At 43.5% G+C, this 17,408-nt stretch overlaps 1 protein-coding gene across 1 annotated transcript in view; it reads left to right on the top strand.

The window, feature by feature from the left end:
- Nucleotides 1-17,408, top strand: part of LOC129835641 (uncharacterized) — a gene marked incomplete at its 5' end in the record, with an annotated part of 390,259 nt that overhangs the window by 9,342 nt on the left and 363,509 nt on the right. The gene's annotated exons all lie outside the window — the stretch shown is intronic.

The raw sequence follows: 17,408 nt of genomic DNA on the forward strand, positions 1-17,408 counted from the left end.
TGCATTCATTGCCTGTCTGTTGCAATAAGGACAACCGTCTGTAATATGCTCCTTGTTGTTACCTGTCTGTGTGGATCCACCCTCCTCTTCTTCCTCACGGTGGAAAATCTGTCCATCTGGTTGAGTCCTCCAGCGCAGCTGAACGTCAGACACACCCTGCTTCAGAAACTCTACATGCAGCTAGATGAAAGTACCAGCGGTTAGAAAAATGTTCATATACACAGACACATTCTATTTCTCTCTTTCCCTCTTCCTCCCCCTCTCTCTCACCTGCTGTAGGAGCTGGTCACTGACTGCCTGGTTTGTCAGATCAGCATCTGATTGGATCTTTATCCTCACTACCGTTCTCTTTGACTTGGTGGCTGCAATACATTTGCTGATATTTTTCACGGTGCAAAATAGTTCAAATCTGTGCAAAATACCGTAAATACCACAAAACTCAAAAGGTGATTGTTTTACTAGAGTTTAGTAAGCTGAGCGATGCATAAACAGAGTTATTTTTATAACGCACATTGTTGAAGAAAAAAAAAAGTCACACTGCGAGATTATAATGAGTTTTACGGTATATTTTACACAGATTTCTACTAATTTGCATTGTCTCCCACCGAGTCACAAAAAAACCCATTCAATATAAAAAACATGCATTGGAAAACAATTATCATCTCCACTAAATGATGTCCGACAGGAAAGAAATTCTGGTCGTTAAAGTTATTATTCGGCATACCTTCACTGACAGAATAAATACATGTACTGGTAAAGAAGTACCTGGAGGTTTGACCGTGCCATATACTTCCACCTCACACAGAGTGAGAATCTTGTTCTGTCCAGGGATCACCACAACAACATAGCGACCGTCCATCTCATTACACTGGAAGGTGTTGGTCTCTCCTGCTGGGATGTGGGAGATGACAACACATCTGAAAGAGCGAGAGAGGGTGGGATGGGAGACACAGAAAGAGAGAGGGGTGAGTAAATTGAGAGGGGGAGAGAGAGAATTTAATTGAGGGAGGGAGTGGGGGAACAGAGAGAGAGGGGGTGCGGGAGAGAGCGTGAGGGAGTGTGGGATTGAGAGAGAGAGTGGGGGTGGTTGGACAGTAAGAGGGGAGTGGGGGGACATAGAGAGTTGAGGGGGAGGGGGGATAGAAGGGGGTGGGGGTGAGAGAGAGAGAGAGAGAGAGAGAGAGAGAGAGAGGTGGGTGAGATAAGGGGGAGAGCAAGGGGGATCGGTGAACAGAGAGAGAAGGGTGTGGGGTTAGAGAGAGACGGGGGTGTGGGGGATAGAGAGAACGGGGGGTAAGAGGGGGAGAAAGAGAGATGGGGGTGGGGGAGAGAGAGGGGGGTGAGGGGGAGAGAGAGAAGGGGATGGTGGAGAGAGCAAAGGACATTATTATTTTACAGAGATTGGGTGAGGGGACAAAGAGAGGGGGTGAGAGATGGAGAGAGAGGGGTTTGGGGAGAGAGAAGGGGGTGGGGAAGAGAGCGAGAGACATGATTATTGTATTACAGTACAGAATTACAGTACAATGTTGTTTATTCTATTTCACTACTCACCTGGGGTTGTTGATGCCGTTGTTCTCCAGTGAGTTACCGATACGGATCTCAGCACCATCAATTCTCTCAGGACTAACATCTCCTCTGTTGGTGATGCTGACAGCTGTCACTCTGTACACATCCAGCAGGTCCACTCTCCACCAGGGGTTGGTCTCCTGTGTAGTGTGGGTGCAGGATCCTAGAGGATAGTTTGATTCTCTGTTCCCATCAATGGCATTGTGAGCATTGCCATAGCCATTAAGTGACGACTGGCTGGCCACTCCTTTCAAAGCGACATTTACTAGAGGGACAGAGAAAAAATTATTAATAGAGAAATTACATTTGACATGTTTAGAAGATGGGGGGGTAGTAGTGATAGGAGGGGGAGGGAAAAGGGGTGGATGGGTCTGAAATAAGAGTTCAAGAATTCACAGTTATTATTACAATCTCTATACAAGACATAAATACAACATTTGTCACGTTCCTGACCTGTTTTCCTTGTTTTTGTATGTGTTTAGTTGGTCAGGGCGTGGGCATTCTATGTTAATTGTTTCTATGTTGGGTTAAATGTGTTGCCTGATATGGTTCTCAATTAGGGGCAGGTGTTTGACGTTTCCTCTGATTGAGAACCATATTTAGGTAGGCTGTTCTCACTGTTTGTTTGTGGGTGATTGTTCCTGTGTCTGTTGCACCACACGGGACTGTTTCGTTTGTTCGTTCGTTTGGCTAGTCTTACCTGTTCATGCGTTCTTCGTGTCTATGTAAGTTCTCAAGTTCAGGTCTGTCTACGTTGTTTTGTTTCTATTCAAGTGTTCTTCGTATGTTTGTCTTTGTTTTAATAAATATTCATTATGTCATCATACAACGCTGCGTTTTGGTCCGACCCTTACTCCTTCTCCTCATCCGAGGAGGAATTAGACAGCCGTTACAACATTAAAAGTGTGACTGCAGAAGCAAGTTACACTAATAAGAATATGACAGAAATCTAGAGTGATGTACCTGTCAGCAAGCACATTACTTATACTTCCAGAACATTGATGTTCTACTATATAAAAGTAATGTAAATGTTACTTGATGATGAATGTGAAGAGTGATGACAGTTACAGATGATTACCTGCTGGAGTGCCATATACTTCCACCTCACACAGAGTGAGAATCTTGTTCTGTCCAGGGATCACCACAACAGCATAGCGACCCTCCATCTCATTACACTGAAAGGTGTAGGTCTCTCCTGCTGGGATGTGGGAGATGACAACACATCTGAAATGGAAAGGGAGAGAGAGAGAGAGAGAGAGAGAGAGAGAGAGAGGGGAGAAGGAGAGAGAGAGAGAGAGAGAGAGAGAGAAGGAGAGAGAGAGAGAGAGAGAGGGGGGAGAAGGAGAGAGAGAGAGGGGAGAAAGAGAAAAAGAGAGATAGAGGGGGCGTGAGGACTCTCTACAATGTACCATAGAGAATAAAGTCATTGTGTTAAATATATAGCCACAGAATAGCTACAGAAGTATGGATGAAGACCAATGTATCCAAACACCTTCAAGACAGGACATAAAAATGTACAGATGTGTCATGCCCTGACTATGGAAAGCTGTTTATTATCTATGTTGGTTGGGGCGTGATAGTGACCAGGGTGAGTCATCTAGGTGAATTGTATTTCTATGGTGGCCTGATATGGTTCCAATCAGAGGCAGCTGTTTATCGTTGTCTCTGATTGGGGATCATATTTGTTTGAGTTTCGATTTATAAGAAATATGTGGAACTCTACGCACGCTGCGCCTTGGTCTACTCATTATGACGATCGTGACAAGATGTCTATTTGTCACCTGGAGTTGTTGATGCCGGTGTTATACAGACACAGAACAGCTCCGAAGCATGAAGACCATATCTGAACACCTACAAGAGAATAAATAAATATGTACAAATGTCTACAGTATGTGTCACCTGGGGTTGTTGATGCCGTTGTTCTCCAGTGAGTTACCGATGCGGATCTCAGCACCATTCAGCCTCTCAGGACAGCAGTCTCCTCTGTTGGTGATGCTGACAGCTGTCACTCTGTACACATACAGCAGGTCCACTCTCCACCAGGGGTTGGTGTTAAACTCAGTGCTGCTGCAGGATCCACCATAGTTATAGTTAGAGTTGCGGTTTCCATCGATGACTTTACTTGGACTATAGGCCCAATTAAAAAGGGATGACTGAGCAGCCACTCCTCTCAATGCCACGTTGTCTGTTTGAGTGACAGAGACAGATATAATACACAGGTTTGTTCATTAGTGCAAACCGTAGCCATACATTTTGCAACTTTAAACTTTTGACAGGTTAGTTCAGATTAGGCCCTGTGTCGGCCATTTTGTTCCGTTTGGTTCCTAGTGAATACACCTCAGATATATAGAAATACCCCCTGCACACACACACACACCTGCAACAACTTTTATCAAATGTAATTAGTAACCGTTAATTGGGACGTTAACTGAACTAAATGTATTATTAGGCCTAGCTTCTGTCACAGTGGCCAATACTGATACTTAATTCATTGATTAGTTAATTTGGTTTGTTTGTTTTTGTCTGTCTGTCTGCTTTAATAAAAATGCATTTACCTATCTGCATGGTGACCCTCAAAAAGAGTAGGAAGATCCCTGTAAAACAACAATAATATCATGAATGAATAATATTGTGAATAGACTTCAATAACATTATATGACAAGTTGTGTAACGTGTTATAGGTTAATGCTGATCATTACAGATCTCTGACTTTTAGATGGAAGGGTTGGGGTCAATTCAATTTCTGTAAATTCAGGAACTACACTTTAATTCAAATGATCTTTTCAATTCTGATTGGTTCTTTGAAAGCTTCAGGCCTTTTTGGAAATGCAACTCAAATCTTATTCCTGACAATGTCATAAGAATCTCTCAGTTTAACAGGTTAATTGGAATGTGGTTTACTGTCTGTTTTGACAGGAACTGAAATAGAATTGACCGGAACCCTTGTAGGTATTTAGTTCTCACCAGAGACAGGGACAGCTCTCCTACTCCACTCCATGGATCTGAGGTGTAGCAACATATTCATCAGTCAATATGAATTAATAACATTAAACATTTCCCCTTTAATTATCAGTTAATATGATCTATTTTTGGATATCCAACACCTGCAATTTGCTGTAGGATGTGGATGTACTGTTCTTGTCCTTTTCAGCATTAGACATTGCCACACATACCACCACATACCACAAAAATAACCATTTATTAATGTGATAATAACCAATTTCTTTACTTATATCATCATTCTTTTTATAGTATTAGCCAAGGTTTTGAATAATAAAACAGTATATCCGAACATAAAATGAACATACCTGTATTGACAGGGCTATCTTGTCCTTTGCTGAATCCCTCGCTCCTCTCCTCCGTCTCAGTGTGCGTGATGGATTCTTCTTACTCTCTTTTCTCTCTCTCTGTCTGGCAAACATGCAAACCTGGGACATGTTCATTAGGGAACACAGCAACAACAACAAAAATTGCAACTTTTTGCAATGGAAAACAAAAATGTGTGTTTGTGATTGGATAAGATCAGAGAGTCCCTCACTCCTTGTTTCAATCTGTTTTCTTCCGTTTGGTGCCTTATGAACACAACCCTCTATTAGCCAAAGATGGGAAGGTTAAGGTGAGGTGTATTTGGTTAGCAGTGAGCTGTAGCCCACCACCCCGTGTGTGTTTGCATGTGTGTGTGTGTGTGTGTGTGTGTGTGTGTGTGTGTGTGTGTGTGTGTGTGTGTGTGTGTGTGTGTGTGTGTGTGTGTGTGTGTGTGTGTGTGTGTGTGTGTGTGTGTGTGTGTGTGTGTGTTTCCATTATCTCCCCCAAGGCCAAAGGAGGGAGTGACTGGCGCACGGACATTGTGGAGACGAGTAATTGGTTCTCCATTAATCACACCATCCATTCACATGGTTTAGAATAGGTAAAGACACATGGTTTAGAATAGGTAAAGACACATGGTTTAGAATAGGTAAAGACACATGGTTTAGAATAGGTAAAGACACATGGTTTAGAATAGGACGCTCTTATCCAGAGCGACTTACAAATTGGTGCATTCACCTTATGACATCCAGTGGAACAGCCACTTTACAATAGTGCATCTAAATCTTTTAAGGGGGGGGGGGGGGGGGGTCAGAAGGATTACTTTATCCTATCCTAGGTATTCCTTAAAGAGGTGGGGTTTCAGGTGTCTCCGGAAGGTGGTGATTGACTCCGCTGTCCTGGCGTCGTGAGGGAGTTTGTTCCACAATTGGGGTGCCAGAGCAGCGAACAGTTTTGACTGGGCTGAGCGGGAACTGTACTTCTTCAGTGGTAGGGAGGCGAGCAGGCCAGAGGTGGATGAACGCAGTGCCCTTGTTTGGGTGTAGGGCCTGATCAGAGCCTGAAGGTACTGAGGTGCCGTTCCCCTCACAGCTCCGTAGGCAAGCACCATGGTCTTGTAGCGGATGCGAGCTTCAACTGGAAGCCAGTGGAGAGAGCGGAGGAGCGGGGTGACGTGAGAGAACTTGGGAAGGTTGAACACCAGACGGGCTGCGGCGTTCTGGATGAGTTGTAGTGGTTTAATGGCACAGGCAGGGAGCCCAGCCAACAGCGAGTTGCAGTAATCCAGACGGGAGATGACAAGTGCCTGGATTAGGACCTGCGCCGCTTCCTGTGTGAGGCAGGGTCGTACTCTGCGGATGTTGTAGAGCATGAACCTACAGGAACGGGCCACCGCCTTGATGTTAGTTGAGAACGACAGGGTGTTGTCCAGGATCACGCCAAGGTTCTTAGCGTTCTGGGAGGAGGACACAATGGAGTTGTCAACCGTGATGGCGAGATCATGGAACGGGCAGTCCTTCCCCGGGAGGAAGAGCAGCTCCGTCTTGCCGATGTTCAGCTTGAGGTGGTGATCCGTCATCCACACTGATATGTCTGCCAGACATGCAGAGATGCGATTCGCCACCTGGTCATCAGAAGGGGGAAAGGAGAAGATTAATTGTGTGTCGTCTGCATAGCAATGATAGGAGAGACCATGTGAGGTTATGACAGAGGCAAGTGACTTGGTGTATAGCAAGAATAGGAGAGGGCCTAGAACAGAGCCCTGGGGGACACCAGTGGTGAGAGCACGTGGTGAGGAGACAGATTCTCGCCACGCCACCTGGTAGGAGCGACCTGTCAGGTAGGACGCAATCCAAGTGTGGGCCGCGCCGGAGATGCCCAACTCGGAGAGGGTGGAGAGGAGGATCTGATGGTTCACAGTATCGAAGGCAGCCGATAGGTCTAGAACAGGGGTGTCAAACTCATTCCACGGAGGGCCTAGTGTCTGCAGGTTTTTGTTTTTTCCTTTCAATAAAGCCCTAGACAACCAGGTGTGGGGAGTTCCTAACTAATTAGTGATGTTAATTCATCAATCAAGTACAAGGGAGGAGCGAAAACCCGCAGACACTCGGCCCCCCATGGAATGAGTTTGACACCTGTGGTCTAGAAGGATGAGAGCAGAGGAGAGAGAGTTAGCTTTAGCAGTGCGGAGCGCCTCCGTGATACAGAGAAGAGCAGTCTCAGTTGAATGACTAGTCTTGAAACCTGACTGATTTGGATCAAGAAGGTCATTCTGAGAGAGATAGCAGGAGAGCTGGCCAAGGACGGCACGTTCAAGAGTTTTGGAGAGAAAAGAAAGAAGGGATACTGGTCTGTAGTTGTTGACATCGGAGGGATCGAGTGTAGGTTTTTTCAGAAGGGGTGCAACTCTCGCTCTCTTGAAGACGGAAGGGACGTATCCAGCGGTCAAGGATGAGTTGATGAGCGAGGTGAGGTAAGGGAGAAGGTCTCCGGAAATGGTCTGGAGAAGAGAGGAGGGGATAGGGTCAAGCGGGCAGGATGTTGGGCGGCCGGCCGTCACAAGACGCGAGATTTCATCTGGAGAGAGAAGGGAGAAAGAGGTCAGAGCACAGGGTAGGGCAGTGTGAGCAGGACCAGTGGTGTCGTTTGACTTAGCAAACGAGGATCGGATGTCATCGACCTTCTTTTCAAAATGGTTGACGAAGTCATCTGCAGAGAGGGAGGGGGGGGGGGGGAGGATTCAGGAGGGAGGAGAAGGTGGCAAAGAGCTTCTTAGGGTTAGAGGCAGATGCTTGGGATTTAGAGTGGTAGAAAGTGGCTTTAGCAGCAGAGACAGAAGAGGAAAATGTAGAGAGGAGGGAGTGAAAGGATGCCAGGTCCGCAGGGAGGCGAGTTTTCCTCCATTTCCGCTGACCGGAGCCCTGTTCTGTGAGCTCGCAATGAGTCGTCGAGCCACGGAGCGGGAGGGGAGGACCGAGCCGGCCTGGAGGATAGGGGACTTAGAGAGTCAAAGGATGCAGAAAGGGAGGAGAGGAGGGTTGAGGAGGCAGAATCAGGAGATAGGTTGGAGAAGGTTTGAGCAGAGGGAAGAGATGATAGGATGGAAGAGGAGAGAGTAGCGGGGGAGAGAGAGCGAAGGTTGGGACGGTGCGATACCATCCGAGTAGGGGCAGTGTGGGAAGTGTTGGATGAGAGCGAGAGGGAAAAGGATACAAGGTAGTGGTCGGAGACTTGGAGGGGAGTTGCAATGAGGTTAGTGGAAGAACAGCATCTAGTAAAGATGAGGTCAAGTGTATTGCCTGCCTTGTGAGTAGGGGGGAAGGTGAGAGGGTGAGGTCAAAAGAGGAGAGGAGTGGAAAGAAGGAGGCAGAGAGGAATGAGTCAAAGGTAGACGTGGGGAGGTTAAAGTCAGATAAGACATCTTAATTATCTATGTTACCTAACTAATTCTGATTCTCCCGCCACATGTGTGTTTGTTTGTGTTTGCATGTGTGTGTGTGTGTGTTGTTTTCCAGGGGGATTTGTTTAGCATTCATCCATAGAACCTCATCCTCTCCCTGACGTGTCAATAGTTACACAACTTCAACCTTTTCTGTCCCTGTCTGTCTCATCATCACTGACTGTGTCAACCTTTTGGAAATTGTTTGAATCTGTTGAGTCATTATTCAATTGTGTCAGTAAATGCTGTCCCTTGACATTGGCACCATGTAAAAAAACATTTCAAATGACAAAAGCATAAAAAATAATAAATTTCCCATTTAACTGTTATTTAATATTAAAACATATGTGTTCATTATACTGCAAAACATATATTTTTATGAACTAGAATCTACTGGGGACTAGCAAATCGGCTTGATCCACTAGTGATGTATAGAGGTGTAGTGACTTGTTTCTGAGATGTAGAGATATCTATTATTTTGAATGCTAGAAAGTGAACAAACGTATTATATTGTATAGATCAATACAAACATAGAAGGCTATTAAATTACCTTTTACCTCAGCTTTATTTCATTGGTGTTACTGCTTTAAAAATCACTGATTCCAAATATATACAAGGACCTTTCTCTCCAGTGGCAAAATGTTATCCGTGGAGGGGTCTAGATTCAAGACAATTATTAGCTAATCAAACCCCTTTCATACTTCATTAATTGTGGATACCATTGATCATTTGGTATGCCTAAATCCAAACTGTCATTTAGTGTTTGTCAAATTAATTGAAGGGAAATAATACTGTGAGTAAAATGATTAATCATATCACTTTAATAAACAACTTTTTCATGATTGATGACCTTAGATTTCAGCATTTGTGTCCAGCATTTCAGAAAATCCACCTTTTACCTAAAATGTCTCATTGGTGTTACCATCATTTGTGTTACTATGGCAGAATGTTATCATAATGGTAAAACATATTTCATGTCTTTAAGCTATGATATTAGTTGATTTAGAATGGGGAGACAAAAAGTTTACAACAAATCCAAATGTCAATGCCCAATTGCCATATTAATTCAAGAACGACCCTGTTGGAAACTGTGTGAATCGGTTGGAAACTTAAAATCTGTTGGAAACTGTGTGCATCTTTTGGAAACTGTGTGAATCTGCTGGAAATGAAATACTTCATTGTATATGTTTAAAAAACATCATGCTGATGGATCTACCTCTTCTCATTCTCTTATTATTCTCTCTGTCTGGACAACATGCAAACCTGGGTCATGTTCATTAGGGCATGCAACAGAAAAAAATGTTGCAATCTTTTTCAATGGGAAACAAAAATAGTGTTTGTTATTGGATAAGATCAGGTAGTCCCTCACTCCCTGTTTCAATCTGTTTTCGTCCAGTTGGTGCCTTGTGAACACAACCCTCTATTAGCCAAACATGGGGAAGGTAAGGTGAGGTGTATTTGTTTAGCAATGGTCCGTAGCCCACCACCCTGTGTGTGTGTGGTGTTGCTTCCTGGGTGTATTTGATTATCAGTCATCCAGACAACCTTAACCCCTCCCTGAGGTGAAATAAGTAAACAGTAGTTTATTTAATACCAGCGCCTTTACTCAAAATACATCTTACTTTGTAATTCTACAATCAATCTAATATTCAATGTACAATACTTATTTTTTAACTTTACTATGAAGAAAAAAATAACAGTGAAATTGAGGATCAGATATTCTCTAGTATTAAAAAAGGGATGTCTTTATTTCATCCAAATTCCTAAATCCGTTCAAATGCAGAATTTAGACTGACTGTAAAATATAAAACATTGTGTAAAAGATCACTGTTATTTTCTTTTTTAAAGGCATCTGATATAATTCCTACTTCGAGACGCACAAATGATCTGAAAAGCAAAAGTGGCCCTAGATCAGCACTCAGACTTGGATACCTTGTAAATATGGGTGCAGAACTATGCATATAAAGTGGATGGTTGAAGTGATGGTGAATAACCCAGTATTTCCCATGGTTAGTTACAGTGCATTCAGAAAGTATTCAGACCCCTTGACTTTTCCATATTTTATACACACTTATTCTAAAATGGATTAAATAAAAGAAATTGCTCATCAAAATGTACACACTGTAATACCCCAGAAAGTCAAAGTGAAAACAGGCTTTTAGAAATGTTTGACAGATGCCTTGTTTACATAAGTATTCAGACACTTTGCTAGAAGTCTCGAAATTGAGCTCAGGTGCATCCTGTTTCGATTGATCATCCTTGAGATGTTTCTACAACTTGATTGAAGTCCACCTGTGGTCAATTTAATTGATTGGACATAATTTAGAAAGGCACTCACACACCTGTCTGTATAACGTCACACAGTTGACAGTGCATGTCAGAGCAAAACCAAGCCATGAAGTCGAAGGAATTGTCCGTAGACCTCCGAGACAAGATTGTGTCGAGGCACAGATCTGGAGAAAGGTACCCAAAAATATCTGTAGCATTGAAGGTCCCTAAGAACACAGTGGCCTCCATCATTCTTGAGTAGAAGAAGTTTGGAACCACCAAGACTCTTTCTAGAGCTGGCCACCTGGCCAAACTGAGCTATTTGCAGAGAAGGGCCTTTGTCAGGGAGGTGACCAAGAACCCAATGGTAACCCTGGAGCTCCAGAGTTCCTCTGTGGAGATGGGAGAACCTTCCAGAAGGACAACCATCTCTGCAGCACTCCACTAATCAGGCCTTTATGGTATAATGACCATACGGAAGCCACTCCTCAGTTAAAGGCATATGCCCGCTTGGAGTTTGCCAAAAGGCAACTTAAGACTCTCAGACCATGAGAAACAAGATTCTTTGGTCTGATGAAACCAAGATTGAACTCTTTGGCCTGAATGCCAAGCGTCACAACTGGAAGAAACCTTGCACCATCCCTATGGTGGAGCATGATGGTGGCAGCATCATGCTGTGGGGATGTTTTTCAGCAGCAGGGATTGGGAGACTAGTCAGGATCGAGGGAAAGATGAACGGAGAAAAGTACAGAGAGATCCTTAATGAAAACCTGCTCCATAGCACTCAGGACCTCAGACTGGGGTGAAGGTTCACCTTTCAACAGGACAACGACCCTAAGCACACAGCCAAGACAACACAGGAGTGGCTTCAGGACAAGTATCTGCATGTCCTTGAGTGGCCCAGCCAGAGGTCTGACTTGAACCCGATCGAACATCTCTGGAGAGACGTGAAAATAGCTGTGCAGCTACGCTCCTGTGTTGAATAATGGGGGAAACTCCCCAAATACAGGTGTGCCAAGCTTGTAGCGTCATACCCAAGAAGACTCGATTCTGTAATTGCTGCCAAAGGTGCTTCAACAAAGTACTGAGTGAAGGGTCTGAATACTTATGTAAATGTGATGTTTCAGTTGTTCTTTTTAATAAATTAGCAAACATTTCTACAAACCTGTTTTCGCTTTGTCGTTATGGGGTATTGTGTGTAGATTGATGAGGGGAAAAACACTATTTAATACATTTTAGAATAAGGCTGTATCATAACAAAATGTGGAAAAAGTGAATGGGTCTGAATACTTTCCGACTGCACTGTAGATTAGAGGGTAGCAACAAGAAGAAAAGCACACACAGTCTGTAATTTTCAGAGGCATCCATTGTCAATCCATTAGCTAGATCAATGGAAGTCCCAACAAAGTCAAAGATATAAACAAAAGTGATTACAGTATAACTGTTAATGCCCTTCGACATTCTTACTGAAACACTACTGTCTCCTTTTTCAGAGACCACACCATCACCTGAAGTACAACTAATATTCAGAAAACTGTTCATTTCTGGTTTACGCTTGAGGCAGAAAACAGTAAAGATGGCACACAACAAGGTGTCATCTCTGTCCAATGCCCGCAGTTGTGAAATTTATGATGGAAGTGAAATCAGGGATTCCATTTAACTTCTGGATGTTTTGTACGCAAATGCATTTGAAGAAGAGGACATAGACTCCGCAGTAGCTAAGAAGACAGAGGAGCCCCACCTCAAAGGCTTAACCTCTACTGGGCTGAGAGGGCAACGTCAACTTATAAAGCAACACCCTTTATCAAAAGAGATGGTTATGATGAGGGTGACCTGCCTTCTACCATCAAGCTTCTGCATCAGCCAGGCAGCGGGGGAATCACTCTGGTCAAGCAGGTGCTCTGGGATATGAGGAAAACACTCAGATGTGCTGTTCTAACAGGTGCTACCTCAGACATCACAGCTATGACCAAGCAGGTGATTCAGCTTTTCACTGCAGGCAGAGTTAATTTGTTGCTGATACACTGGGGCAAGCATACAATAACCATTTGAAGAGCTGGGTCCAAGTACTTTCCATCTCTGCACAAGACATTTCAGAACTGGCAGAAATGGCCTTTGAGGTTTTCAAAGACGATCAAAGGGCTGATGAAAATGAGCAGGAAGTAGATATGCAATATGGTATGACCAAAGTCTCACATCTTTAACTGTTATCTACAGGTTGACAACATTGTTTTTGACTCACTTGTCTATCTTGACAAAAACTGGCAAAAGGTCCTTACCATGGAAATCTCAGCTGACTCCTTTTTCATCAATCAAACAGTCACTCAGCCTCAGGGATGAGGTAGAGGAGGTTTTTTTACCATTAACTGACTTACTCAAAGACAGAAACAGAAAAAGGTAACCCACATTACTTTGAGTGGTGTCAAGAACTGCTACCGCAAATACATGGGGACATGCACACCTATACACTCAGAGTCTGCAATAGGTGTACCCCTCCAGAAGCTCGAAGAAGAAAAGGCCATTACTTTCCCTGGGCTTCTTGGGGGGGAAAAAAAGATGAGAACAAAGTTACAAAAACTTAATCCTCGCAAAAACAAGAGACGTCCAAACCCACCAATCTACACAAGGAAAACCGTGACGCTGGGAGGATTTGTGACTCATCTCATGGAGATTGTTGTTAGCATTACAGATCATTGTTAGCACTTTATTTTACATTGCTTTGTGTAGCAGGAAATTAAAACACCACTGGTATACCCTGAGCACTGTATTAAGACAGAGCTTTGAGTGGTTGATTTTCTGATTGATGTGTTTCAGAATAGATTGAATAGGTGGCCGCTTCTTCTGCCCCTTCTGCGGTGCCGTTGATTTGGGTCGACTACTGGAAGTAGATCCATTTCCCTGGGTGGTGGTCCGAACAGAGGATCCACTTCAGGAAAGTCGTAATTGTTACGTACGCCTCTTGGAGGGAACGCAACACCCTGCTACATCTCAACTCCCCGTGGAGGGAAAAAAGCATTTGATCGTAGGTGAGGGAAAGGAAGACAGAGGCATAGAAAAACACAATTTACAGGGAATTAATTAATCCTAAACACAGTAATGTGGGGAAAAGGGGCTGGATGGAACCAAATCAAAGTAAGTAAAAGTTAAGGAATCCCCTCTCCTACCTTACCTGCCTTCCCGCTTCTAAACTTAACCTTTAGCACCACCTGGATCGCTAACCAAAATACAGGGGGTGGTACGCCCAGGTCTTACCTAGTGTGCAGAGACAGATTAAATACTACAGGTTATGAAACAGAATAATTGACCAATACTTTAAGTGAAAATGTTCAATAACCACAACACGAAGTCCTATTGTCATACACATACCTCTGAAGGAGCAGCTACATAACAATATACACTGCTCAAAAAAATAAAGGGAACACTTAAACAACACAATGTAACTCCAAGTCAATCACACTTCTGTGAAATCAAACTGTCCACTTAGGAAGCAACACTGATTGACAATAAATTTCACATGCTGTTGTGCAAATGGAATAGACAAAAGGTGGAAATTATAGGCAATTAGCAAGACACCCCCAAAAAAGGAGTGATTCTGCAGGTGGTGACCACAGACCACTTCTCAGTTCCTATGCTTCCTGGCTGATGTTTTGGTCACTTTTGAATGCTGGCGGTGCTCTCACTCTAGTGGTAGCATGAGACGGCGTCTACAACCCACACAAGTGGCTCAGGTAGTGCAGTTCATCCAGGATGGCACATCAATGCGAGCTGTGGCAAAAAGGTTTGCTGTGTCTGTCAGCGTAGTGTCCAGAGCATGGAGGCGCTACCAGGAGACAGGCCAGTACATCAGGAGACGTGGAGGAGGTCGTAGGAGGGCAACAAAAAAATTACAGACCTCTACATGGTTTGTAAGTAAAATCGGCAGTGTATCAAATACTTGTTCTCCCCACTATATATATATAAATATATATATATAAATTAATCAATAAATGTCTATCCATATACTCTCTGCAGAACTAACGTAAACTCACCTCATTCTGTACAAATGTGCGCAACCGCAACATTCAAACGAGGCTGCAAAGAAAACTAATGGGACTGTAGCGACTGTGTTGACTTCAAAATCTGGGGTGTGAACTACGTTTCTATTCAAGCGTTGATCGTCATGGTAATGGCTCTATAGTATTGGAGAAAAGTTGAAAAAACTGACCCTCCGTTACATCGTGACGTGTCATGCCGTAACGTACAGCACGCATAAAGCAATTATTTCTGTCTTACAATCTCTCTCCACCAGGTGTAGCACTTCTCTAATCGTTTCAAAACAAGAAATGGACAGTGACGGGGGTAAGGGGGGATACCTAGTCAGTTTTTCATCACTGGAAGCCATCATGACTCTCAAAGCCACTGTTTACTTCTGAAGATCACTTTAGCACCGCCCTAAAAACCAGATTCAAATTCGACACAAACCTTCAAATAGCTATGTAATGACACATTATATAAATCCTTTATAGTGTTGTATTTACATTTTAGAGGCGATAAGGTGATAAGTTGGACAGATCGAGTGGAAAAAAAGCCGTTTCCCCACACAACATCTCTCCTTTTCACTATCACGCATTAGTTTCGCTTCCCCACCCGCCATTTTTAAAAAGACCCGACGGAGCTCATTGCCTTCTTGAATCATGCAGAAACGGGCAGCGTGGATGGTCTCTGCATGGATTTTGTTGGAAAGGGGAGAAATTGTGCTTTACAATGATAATGACATTACAGTTGATCTGGAAGTATTACCTTTTTTGGGTGCTAAAATAAAGGTAAATTGTACGGACCAAGGCGATGTACAAAAGTGAGTGAGTTTACATTACAGCGTGTGACTCAGTCTCCTTCTACAGTGACAACAACACAAGTCAGCCAAGGTAAACCAAATAACAAAGACCACCTTTAATGGTCAAAAATAGTCATCAGTTATCTGTCCGTCCTGTGGGTAAATATGAGTGTTTAATTTTGATGTTGAATTGTGTCATTTAAATATATTTTTTCGTACCACAGGGTGATGCACAACTACCTCATGTATGTCTTGTCAGTATCACTTCATCAATGATCCTAAGACCAGGACTGAAGCACAGAGCTACTGCAGAGAGTACCCTGACCTCGCCACAATAGACAACATGGAGGATATGAACAGACTGATCAACACTGTAGACTGGATGTGCTGGACCAGTCTGGATAGAGGAGACACCATGGTGTGGCAGTGGTCTCTGGCAGACAGAGATTCCTATGGACAGGGAGAGGCTGGGTTCAGGAGATGGGGCTATGGAGAACCAAACTATCTTGATTTGAATGACAATTGTGTGGTTATACGAGAGAATGGAACATGGAATAATGTCCCTTGCAGTGTCACACGATCTTTCGTCTGCTATGAAGGTGAGATCTCTCACTGACTCACTTTCTCTCTATCTTTCACACTAACTCACTTTGTCTCTCTTTCTTTTCCTCTCTCATTTTCTTAAAATGACAGACTTTCCTCTAAAAACAGTTAGCTATTCTCTAAACACGACTCCTGGGACTGTATTCATAAAATGTTATCTAGGATCAGTTGTGCCATTTAGATCATAATTAATACATTTACATGAACAGGGTGAACCAGATCCTAGATCAGCACTCCTACTCTGAGAGGCTTTTTGAAAACAGGCCATGATAAGCATTTGTCTGTTGTTCTCATCTATGCGGGGTACCCCAGGACTCAACTCTGGGTCCTCCACAGTTGCATTAATTACATTTAATGATAATGTTTTACAGGAAAGGCAGATGGCACCGGTCGTTATGTCCTAATAAGAACTCATGCCTTGACATGGAGAAACGTTCAGAGCCACTGCAGGGACAGATACACGGACCTGGCAAGTGTGAGGAATGAAGAACTGAACCAGGGCATACAGAAAAAAGGGAATGATCTATTGTGTCATTTGAAATAACCTTTTGTTTGCCATGGTGGTGAGTAACAACACACCAATCTGTTGTTATTACTACAACTGCAGTAGACCAAAGAGTTGAGCCATCATGCCAACTCCTTCACTCATGGTCATGCCAAACATGTTTGGCTTGACAGTGACATCAATGAAGTTGGCACGAGCACAAACAGATCTGGGACCAGGTTAACCAATATGACATCTTTATTACAACTGCAGTGGACCCAGAGTTGAGCCCTGGGGAACCCCTCATAGATGAGAACAATAACAGTCAGGATGCTTATCATAAGTTAGTCTGCTGAGCTCCACTGACTGTTTTATCTTGTCTGGTGATGAGAGAAACAGTGTTTTATCTTGTGTGGTGATGAGAGGAACAGTGTTTTATCTTCTGTGATGATGAGACGAACAATGTTTTATCTTGTGTGATGATGAGAGGAACAGTGTTTTATCTTCTGTGATGATGAGAGGAACAGTGTTATATATCTTGTGTGGTGACGAGAGGAACAGTGTTTTATCTTTGATGAGGAGAGGAACAGTGTTTTATCTTCTTTGATGATGAGAGGAACAGTGTTTTGTCAACCTGATCTGATGTCTTGTAGCCCCCAGGAGAAAGAAAGCTGTGGTGAGGATGGAGATCCACTGTGGTGCTGATATGACAGATCATACCGTCTATCAACAGGTCTTAGAACAGGTAATGGATTAAGAGAGAGAGAAAGTGTGTGTGTGTGCGTGCATGCATGCATGAGAGCGAAAGAGGCGGAGGGAGGGAGCAAGAGAGGGCTGGAGAGAGACCAAATCCATATCAAACAGGGGTTGTCTGATTTCCAACTCCACCGGAGGAGTCTGGATGGGCAAAAGCCTGCACCACGCTCAAG

This window comes from Salvelinus fontinalis, chromosome 36 (assembly GCF_029448725.1).
Source record: "Salvelinus fontinalis isolate EN_2023a chromosome 36, ASM2944872v1, whole genome shotgun sequence".
NCBI lineage: Eukaryota > Metazoa > Chordata > Actinopteri > Salmoniformes > Salmonidae > Salvelinus > Salvelinus fontinalis.